Genomic DNA, 11,472 nt, shown 5'->3' with positions numbered 1-11,472 from the left:
AGTGGAGTAGGTGAGGACGTGTTCCCCGTAGAGGGAACAGTAGGCGTCGGATCGACCTAGGGTTTCCGGTCGGAAACCCGAAGTCAGACCCGGACAGTCCGAAGGCTGTCAATTCATTTGTTTATATATTATATTTTGTGTTCTAACTCTGTTTTGAAGGAAACTAACACTTTTGTGCAGGGTTAGTACTGACCGGGATCGGTCGACCGAACCTTAGGATCGGTCGACCGAACCTTCAAGCAACCAGATCAGATCTCCAGAAGTTGGACCGGGTTCGACCAGGGATCGGTCGACCGAACCTGGGGATCGGTCGACCGAACCTAAGATAAGTGTCGACTGGATCAAGCCGAGGTGTGCGGGTTAGAGGAGACTGATCGGTCGACCGAACCTTGGGATCGGTCGACCGATCCTAGGGATAAAGTTTGACCAGATTGAAGCGGAGCGACGGATGGACGGATCAGATGCGGTGGAGATCATCTCATCTGATCGACCGAACGTGAGGATCGGTCGACCGATCCGCTTCGGGTCAAAACTGATCCCGAGACTTGGGGATCAGGATCAGCGTCTACAGAGCTATAAAACGGAGCCTTGGGGAGCAGCTTCGATAATAAATCACAGAAGCGAACCTTCTACTTTCTACTGCTAACAAGGCGATCTCGAAGTGATGTTTCATCATCCCGACGACCCAGAGCTCAGTTCTTCCATCGTTCATTTTCGTTGGTATATTTTATTGTTATTAATTACTGTACTACAAATTGTAATCATTTAACGAGCCTATAGTTGTTGCCCACCGTAAGCGATCAAGGATCGCGGGCCTTCGAGTAGGAGTCGCCATAGGCTCCGAACGAAGTAAAACACTTGTGTCTTTTGTGTGTTTGCATCTACTTTCCGTTGTGTTTCTACTGTGTGTTTTAAATTGTGAAGAATAGCCACGAGCGCTATTCACCCCCCTTCTAGTGCTTTCGATCCATCAATTCGTTCCGCGATTGCGCCCGAAAACCACTAAACGGGAGCGCCGGAAAATTTTACTCATAAAATTGTAAAAATTATGAAAAATTATAAAAAATTATGAAAATATATAATTTTAAATTATATATTATTTTTGTGATAGTCATGGTCCAAAAAGACCCAATATGATTGGATTTGTGTTATAATTTATAATACGGCCTGCGTGCCGTCATGTGTTTGTGTGTGTTGTATTTGATATGCGACCTACGCGTTGTGCCTCCCTTTTTATATTCTGGTTGTAAATTAGATTTAGACTCGAATGTAACTCGAGTTTCAAAATTGTAATGTAAATTTTGAAGCGGTGGAAGGTCCACTCGAGACGGAGTTACAAGGAGGGCGCGAGCAACATGAGGTGGTCAAAGGAAGGAGCTTGAGAAGCTGTTGACCTTAGGTTGACCATCCGATCTTCTCATTGGCTTGAGAAGATCGTAGTAGGGCCATGACATAATCACAAAATTTAGTTAATTACTTGTGTATGTGATGCATATTTAATTAAGTAATTAATTAGTGCCTAACGATTAAGATTAGATCTAAATCGTGCACAAGATGCACCCTTACGATTAGATTAGATTTACATCGTGTACAAGATGAACCCTATCGATTAGATTAGCTCTATATCGAGTATATGATACAACATCGACGTTTAGATTAGATCTAAATCACGTCAACTCTAATGCCTACCGTGATGTGATACCTATCACTACCTCGATCACATGTGTTGTTGAATCTGCCAAAGTAGAGCAACACATATTATCTTGGTAGGGTATGGAGGGACAATCTTGGTCTCGCCTATCAACGCATGGGTGAGTACAACTCAATTAGATTGAGTAACTAGTTAACTCAGTTGGATCGAGTACAACTATAGGCATTCTTCCAACGGTTGGAAAGATAGGACATAAATCACATTTATATTAATTCTTGGGCGTATTAGACAAAGCTAACTCAAGTTTTAATATAACTACGGATGATGATCCTATAATCAAGAGTTGCATAGAGATGTAATTGGTAATCGTTACCTACCGATCATACTAAATCTTGGGCGTATTAGCCAAAGATAACTCAAGGGTCAGTATGATGTGGATCTTATCCCACATGAATTATAGAATTCAGTGGGAGCATCATTTAGTATAAGGCCTAATTAAATGATTTAAAAGAATATGATATTTATTTCTGCATTTATTTCTGTTGTAGAATTTTCATGACGTCAAACACGAACAACTTCTCTCTGCGTTCTGCCCTTAAGAAGGACAAGCTCAACAGAGCAAATTTCCTAGACTGGTACAGGAACCTGAGAATAGTTCTCACTCAAGAACGTAAATTGTACGTTCTGGAGCAGCCCATTCCGGAGGCTCCTCCTGCCACTGCCACGCGAGCAGACCGAGATGCTTACAAGAAGCATCAAGATGATGCATTAGATGTGTCGCAACATGAGTTGATGGGTGCTTATGATATGGTTGAACATCTTTGTCACCTATATCAAGGACAAGCAAGGCACTGGAAGAGGAACTCCAAAGAATACCTGGAAGATCTTAAGAAGAAGATAAATAAGATTTCTACTTCAGGTATACATATTATAGAAGTCAACCTCTCTATTTATTCATCGTGGGTATTAGATACCGAATGTGCTTCGCACATTTGTACTAATGTACAAGCGCTGAGAAATAGCAAGGCATTAACGAAGGGTGAGATAGACCTACGAGTAGGCAATGGAGCACGGGTTGCTGCTATTGCTGTAGGACCTTACTATCTATCTCTACCCTTTGGGCTTGTACTAGAATTAGATGATTGTTGTTATGTGCCTGCCTTGACTAAGAACATAATTTCAGTTTCTTGTTTGGACAAGAAAGGATTTTCGTTTACAATAAAGAACAAATGTTGTTCCGTCTATTTAAACGATATGTTCTATTGTAGTGCACCTCTGATGAACGAACTCTATATTCTAGACCTTGAGAGCCCTATTTATAACATAAATATCAAGAGGTTCAAGTCAAATGACATGAACCAAACCTACCTCTGGTACTGTCGCTTAGGTCATATAAATGACAAGCGATTATCCCAGCTACATAAGGATGTTTTACTGGACTCATTTGATTTTGAATCATATGAGATATGCGAGTCATGCCTACGAGGCAAGATGACCAAGACTCCCTTTAGTGGGCACAACGAGAGAGCGACTGATTTGTTAGGACTTATACATAGTGATGTATGTGACCCTTTCAATGTCGCTGCTAGAGAAGGTTATAGGTACTTCATCACATTTACTGATGACTTCAGTAGATATGGTTATGTGTACTTAATGACACATAAGTCAGAATCCTTTGAAAAGTTCAAAGAATTCAAGAATGAAGTACAAAACCAGCTTGGCAAGAGTATTAAGATACTTCGATCAGATCGAGGTGGAGAATACCTTAGCCATGAGTTTCGTGACTACCTAGCTGAGTGTGGGATTCTATCCCAACTCACTCCTCCTGGAACACCACAGTGGAATGGTGTATCTGAAAGGAGGAATCATACTCTATTAGATATGGTACAATCTATGATGAGTCACACAGATCTTCCGACATACCTTTGGGGCTATGCTCTAGACACGGCAGCTTTTATACTCAACCGAGTTCCATCCAAGGCCGTGATAAAGACACCATATAGGATATGGACTAGGAGAGATACCCAGTTGTCTTTCATGAGGATTTGGGGTTGTGAGGCTTACGTTCGACGTCAAGTCTCAGACAAGTTAGGACCCAAATCCAACAAGTGCTACTTTATTGGATATCCCAAGGAAACTAAGGGATATTACTTCTACATTCCCAATCAGCACAAGGTTGTTGTGGCAAAGACTGAGGTCTTTCTAGAAAGGGACTTTGTTTCTAGAAAGACTAGTGGGAGCACGTTCGATCTTGAAGAAGTTCAAGATGTGAACAATAGCACTGATGCCTCGATGGAAGTTGAACTGGAACCATAAAGTGTTGTGGATGATGTTGTTCCACAAAGAGTTGAGGAACGACAACCAGTTCAAGTAGACATACTTCTTCGCAGGTCTGATAGGGTACGTCGTCAGCCTGAGAGATACTCATTTCTCTTGTCTGACCATGATGACGTTGTGCTCATAGATGATGAGCCTACCACCTATCAGGAAGTTGTGATGAGACCAGATTCCGAGAAATGGCTAGAGGCTGTGAGATCCGAGATGGAATCCATGTACACCAACCAAGTATGGACTTTGGTTATTCCACCTGAAGGGGTAAAACCCATTGGGTGTAAGTGGGTCTTTAAGAGAAAGACTGACATGCATGGACTTATCTATAAGGGTCGCTTGGTAGCTAAAGGTTTCAAGCAAATTCATGGTATTGACTATGATGAAACCTTTTCTCCAGTAGCGATGTTTAAGTCCATTCGGATCATGCTTGCTATTGCAGCTTACCACGATTACGAGATCTGGCAGATGGATGTCAAAACCGCGTTTCTGAATGGAAACCTACTCGAGGATGTGTACATGACACAACCTGAGGGTTTTGAAGATCCACAGCAGACTAGCAGAGTATGCAAACTACATAGGTCCATTTATTGACTAAACAAAGCTTCTCGGAGCTGGAAGCTTCGATTCGATGATGCAATCAAACAGTTTGGTTTCATCAAGAACGAAGATGAACCTTGTTTCTACAAGAAGGTTGTAGAGAACATAGTTGTCTTCCTCATATTGTATGTGGATGGCATACTACTCATTGGGAAAGACATCCCTTTGCTACAGTCTGTCAAGACTTGGCTAGGGACACGTTTCTCAATAAAGGACTTAGGTGAGGCATCCCGCATTCTAGGGATATAGATCTATAGAGATAAATCTAAGAGATTGTTTGGCCTAAGTCAGAGTACATACATTGACAAGATATTCCTTCGGTTTGCCATGCATAACTCCAAGAAGGGGTTTCTGCCGATGTCACTTGGCGTGAGTCTTTGGAAGACTCAAGGTCCCTCTTCTAGAGAGAAGAGAGACCATATGGATCAGATCCCTTATGCTTCAGCCATAGGATCTATCATGTACGCCATGCTATGTCCTCGACTTGATGTTTCGTATGCTTTGAGCATGATGAGCAGATACCAGTCAGATCCAGGTGAAAGTCACTGGATAGCGGTCAAGAATATTCTTAACTACTTAAGAAGGACTAAAGAATATTTCTTGATATATGGAGGCGATGATGAGCTAGCTGTAAAGGGTTACAGTGATGCTAGCTTCCAGACCGACCAGGATGATTATCGATCGCAGCCCGGGTTCGTGTTTTGCATAAATGGTGGTGCTGTGAGTTGGAAGAGTACGAAGCAGGACACAGTAGCTGATTCTACGACAGAGGCCGAGTATATTGCTGCATCAGAGGCAGCAAAGGAGGCAGTTTGGATTCGCAAGTTCGTCACTTAACTTGGGGTGGTTCCTAGCATTGCTGACCCTATTGAGCTTTATTATGACAATAATGGAGCTATAGCACAGGCGAAGGAACCTCGCTCACACCAGCGGACCAAACACATACTACGACGCTTCCATCTCATTCGAGAGATTATCGAGAGAGGAGATGTGAAGATTTGCAGAGTACCCACAGAGGCTAACATCGCAGATCCCTTGACCAAGGCTTTGGCACAAAGGAATCATGATGGTCACACTAGGTCATTGGGGCTTAGAGCCTACATTGATTGACACTAGTGCTAGTGGGAGATTGTTAGCTAGAGCCCTAGAGCCAATCATTTGATGATTGTATTATGGACTTGTTGTATCATATTCTATATAAATAAAGGCATTTGGTTTTTGGTTATTATACTTACTTGTATTGGTGCTAAATAAACTAAGTATAATAACGTCCTTGAGTAGAAGGTTTTTACCTATATCAATCGATTGGTTGAATCAATAGTGAGATGATATAGGGAACACTACTCTTAATCATTCCTAGTCGAGTATTAACATTCAGGGACAATGTTAATACAATAAGACTAGCATGTAGGTCAACTCGATGACTTGATCTCACAAGTCATAGATATAGAGATATCAAGTTGACACATGGGTATGCATTAGAGAATGTATACTGAATGACCCGCCATGAGAAAGTATCATGGATCGTTATATGAGTGTCATATACTTTCTCATGTGGCTATTAGTATGACTACTAGTCCTTAGACCTGAAGTCACCATGGTTCCCTACATAAGGAGTTATGTACTTTGGTTTCGTCAAACGTCACCCGTAATTGGGTGGACTATAAAGGCGATTACTGGGTATGTAACGAATTATACAGAGGGATGTGAGTGATGTAGATGGGATCTATCCCTCCTATATGATGGGAGAGACATCGGTATTCTTGATAGAGTGAGACCACGAAGTGCATGGCCATGCCCATATGAGTCAATATGATATATTGAGCTCATTTGTTTTAGTGAGTGTACTTGGAGTTCAAGATTTAGATTAATCAGAGGATGACACGGTCTATGCCTCACATTGATCAATCTAGATGTCTAGGATAGAAGGACACTTGTCATATATTGTGAGGAGTCACAATTAGTAGTCACAAGGTGATGTTGGATCTCAACATTCTTGTAACTTGGGTAGTAATGATGTATTGCTAGATACCGCTCATTACTTATGGTCTTAAATGGGTTTAGGGGCATTGCCAACGTTACAAGAACCTATTGGATCACACACAAAGAACAAGTGGATGGAGATTAGGTTCATATGATGAACCAAGAGGATTAGATTCATGTGATGAATCAAATTGGATTAAGAGTAATCCTAATTGGGCTAATTGAGTTGGACTCAAGTTGATTCATGTGTACAATGAGTCTAATTTAGATTATGACTCATTGAATCAATTTAATTAAATGAATTAGATTCATTATATTAAATTGTCTTGAATTAAATGGTTGGATAGATCAACCATGAGAGAGATTAAATCAAGTTTAACTTGACTTGAGAGGAAGAGGAAGAGTCAAGTTTGACTTGTCTATTTGCCACATCATTAGTGATTTGGCATTAGGAGGACTAATGATGATGTGCCACATCATCAAAGTGTGCCACCTCATGGGGGTTACAAATCTATTCTCTTTAATGGCCACATTTAATGAGAATGGGGGTTACCTTTTTGGTTTTGAATGAGAATGAATTTTTCATTCACTCACATTCATATCATCTTCTTCCTCAAGCTCCCTTTTTGCTCCTTCTCTTCTCTTGGTCGTGGGTTTCAAGCAAGGGAGAAGAAAGGAGAGTGAGTCTAATCCAAGAAGAAAGGTTAGTGAAAGTCACATAGAGATTTTTTAGAGGAGTGTGTTCTCTTCTTTTCCTTTCTTCTTCTTCCAATCCCATCCGAGAGCATCAAGAAGTGCTAGCACACTTGTGGTGTTCTCTTCTCCATCCTTGTGTGTTAGAGAACACACCTTGTTCGTGTGGATACTTCTAGAGGATTGTCTACGTTGACAATCTTGAGATCCAACACTTCCTTGGACGAGCAGGATTTGAAAAGGGCACGCATCAAGGGTAATTTTCTAAACATATAGATCTAAGAGTAGATCTATTTAGTAAACTCGTACATGTAAAATTTTGTTCTATACTCTTCGCACGGATCCGTTGGCTAGGGAGTTTCGGGGTTTCCGCGACGCGGAAAAGCGGTTTTCGCGGCCCGAAAAACCCAACACCCAGTCTGATCCACTAATGTTTATCCACCTATTCGGTCGAAAGAACCTAAGGTTCGGTTGACTGATCCCTTGGTCGAACCTTTATTATGAGCCGATCAGATCTTTGGGATTCAACCAACTTATCTTGACGTTCAATCAACTAAATAAGGTAAAAATCTTAATATGCAAAATATTAATTTCCTATAAAATAGAGTTAAAATAATAGGCAGATAAGGTATTTTCACAATCTCTGGACTATTTGGTTCTAACTTTCAGATTTTCCAAAAATCCTTAGTCAAACCAACACCTATGTTCCATCAACAGGGAACGTATCCTCACATACTCCTCTTAGAAGAAATTACCTTTTGCCATACTGATCGTCCATACCGTCTGAACTTTTTCTCAACATTTGAGACTTTAGAACATTTTCTCAACAAGGAACATATCCTCACCTACTCCTCTTAGGACTTTTTCTCAACTTCTGAACTTTTTCCCCTAGTGTTGGTGCAAGGAGCACCAGACGATTGAACCAAAGTTTTAATTATGAAAAAGGGTCCAAAGTTAAGGTTACTTGTTGTCTAACAAGGTCGAATGAGCTGGTAGGAAAGTCCTAAGTGTTCTTAGGTAAAAGTCCTAGTGGATTCTAGGCAGGTGGAAAATCCTAGGGGGAGGTAACCCTAGGTGGTGGAAAGTCCTAGCTGCGGTTAGGTAAGGCGAAGTCTTGGCAGGATGAGCACTTTGGGACAAAATCCTAGAGTCAAGGACTTTAGGTGAAACTCTTGGTGGTCGCGGACCAGGAGAAAGTCTGGACGGGCCGTAGAGAGGGCGATCAGTATGAAGACCTGAAGTCTCGGACATTGAGCAAAAGTCCAGACGGTCTGAAGGACCGGTCTGGCAAAAAGGTAAACTCTCCTAAGAGGAGTAAGTGAGGACATGTTCCGCCGAGGAAGGAACAGTAGGCATCAGTTTGACCTAGAGTTTCAATGAAACTCAAAGTCAGAATTAAACAGTCAAAGGCTGTCAAATTCATATTTTACATATATTTTATACTGCCTGGACTAACTTTATTTTTTAGGAAAATAAGTTACTGAAAAAGTCGGTATGTGCACCAGGAAGGCGTCCGGGAGCTCGGAGCTGGTCCGAGCACTAAGAATGCTAAGACTTATCTCGTCACCAGTTTAGAGCATGCTAATTGGACGAGTTGATGTCACGGTCTAGGCACCCGGAAGGGATCCAGGTGCTCGGAATAGCCTATATAAGCAGCATTCAACAATGCGCCAAAGACGCAACTTGCATTAGCAATTGCTTTCTTGTGCGCTGCTCCAAAGATGTTCCTGTGACTCCACTACGCAACTCTAACGACCGAGTGATGCTGCTCCAATGACCGAGCAACACATCTCCGACGACAGAGTGAAGCGACTCCAACAACTGAAAGCATAGCCTTCCAGATCCCAGAAGTTGTTGGTATACTTTTATTTACTACACTTAAATTACAAATCCATTGTATTCATCTTTGTAAAGATTTGCTGAACTGATAGTTAATTGCCCAACAAAAGTGGCCAACGATTGCGGGCCTTGGAGTAGGAGTTATCATAGACTTCGAACCAAGTAAAAACAAACTATGTTAAATGCATGTTTGTTTTTCCTTCTGTCTTTCTTTCCGCTGCATTATCTCCGATCATGTTTTTTGAAACAAATTAGCCATGAGCACTATTCACCCCCCTTTAGCGCATCAATCCTATAATTGGTATCAGAGCAAGACCGCTCTAAATTGGTGAAACCACCAATCAAGTAGGGGGTTCCTTTTTGAAAATGTTAAATATGCCTTTCATTTTTTTCCTCCATTTGAAAATTTTATTTTATTTTTTCACCATTAGTTAGAGTTGGTGGAATATCACATTTAACGAAATTTGTCACAATTTTTTATTATTATTTTATTATATTATCTTGAAATTCATGAAATACCCTTATTTTATTTTTCTCCGGCACTACTAATCCATGACCAAGTCTTGGGACATTTGTCAATTTTCTTTTGTGAATACAAAATTTTTCTAAATGACCCACCAAAAGGGGTATAGCACTGCACGCCCTCCCCTCTTCACTGGCGAAGACTTTTGGCTACTAGAAGAGCCGAATGGAGTATCACCTCGAGACACAAGTTGAGATGTGATAATCATCCAGACGGGATTTGCATATCCCACCGAAGATGGAATCGTCGTCCCGTGCAACAAATGGGATGCACCAACTAGAAAGAAGATCGAGGCTGATGCTAAAGCTACTCAGACTCTACAATGTGACCTAACAAAAGAAGAGCTGAACTGAGTCGGCCAGTTCTCAAGTGCAAAGGAGCTGTGAGAAAAGTTGTCGAGCTACATGAGAGAACTTCCGACACAAAGGTAAGCAAACATGATTTGATATTAAATAAACTGTATAACATAAAAATGCAGGAAGGTGAATCGGTAAGCCAACTTCACACGTGGATTCAAGACCTGCTCAACGACCTCCACGCAATCGGTTGGAAGGTGAAAAATCATGAAGTCATCATTTATGCACTCAACGCCTTTTCAAGGAATACTTTGTGGGCATTCATGGTAGATTCTTATAAAGTTTCCAAGGACCTTTCCCTAATAAAATTAGATGAATTATTTTATGAATTCAAGCTTCACAAACAAACTAATACACTTGAATAATGCACTTGAATGAGGAAAATCAATTTCATCCCCATTCAAAAGTGGCCGGCCATATTCAAAGTGTAACTCCCAAAAATTGCATTAAGTGCAATTAATGTGAAGCTATTAAAGAAAATGGCTTTGTAACTTCCATGAGGTGGCACCCATGATGATGTGGAGTAACATCATTGGTCCACATCAATGCTAACTCACCAATGAGGTGGCATAAAGTCAAGCCAAACTTGACTTTTAATCTTCCTCTCAAGTCAAGTCAAACTTGACCAAATCTCTTCCATGGTTGATCGAATCTAACCATTTGATTCAAGCCAACTTAATATAACGAATCTAATTCATTAAATTAAGTTGATTTAATGAGTCATAATCTAAATTAGACTCATTGAATACATGAATCCACTTGAGTCCAACTCAAGTTAGCCCAATTAGGATTACTCTTAATCCAATTTGATTCATCAAATGAATCTAATCCTCTTGGTTCATCATATGAACCTAATCTCCACCTAATTGTCCTTAGTGTGTGACCCTATAGGTTCTTGTAACGTTGGCAATGCCCTAAACCCATTTAGGAGCATAAGTAATGAGCGGTATTTAGCAACACATCATTACTACCCAAGTTACAAGAATGTTGAGATCCAACATTACCTTGTGACTACTAATTGTGACTCCTCACAATATATGACATTGTCCTTCTATCCTAGACATCTAGATTGATCAATGTGAGGCATAGACCGTGTCATCCTCTAATCAATCTAAATCTTGAACTCCAAGTAGACTCACTCGATCAAATGAGCTCAACATCTCATGTTGACTCATTTGGGCATGGCCATGCACTTCGTGGTCTAACTCTATCAAGAATACCGATGTCGCTCCCGTCATATGGGAGGGATAGATCCCATCTACATCACTCACATCCCTCCGCATAATTTGTTACATACCCAGTAATCGCCTTTATAGTCCACCCAATTACGGGTGACGTTTGACGAAAACAAAGTACATAACTCCTTATGTAGGGAACCATGGTGACTTCAGGTCTAAGGACTAGTAGTCATACTAATAGCCACATGAGAAAGTATATGACACTCATATAACGATCCATGATACTTTCTCATGGCGGGTCATTCAGTATACATTCTCCAA

Source organism: Zingiber officinale, chromosome 10B, assembly GCF_018446385.1.
Source record: "Zingiber officinale cultivar Zhangliang chromosome 10B, Zo_v1.1, whole genome shotgun sequence".
Taxonomy (NCBI): domain Eukaryota; kingdom Viridiplantae; phylum Streptophyta; class Magnoliopsida; order Zingiberales; family Zingiberaceae; genus Zingiber; species Zingiber officinale.
The sequence above is the reverse complement of the archived record's forward strand: the minus strand, read 5'-3'. Positions refer to the sequence as shown.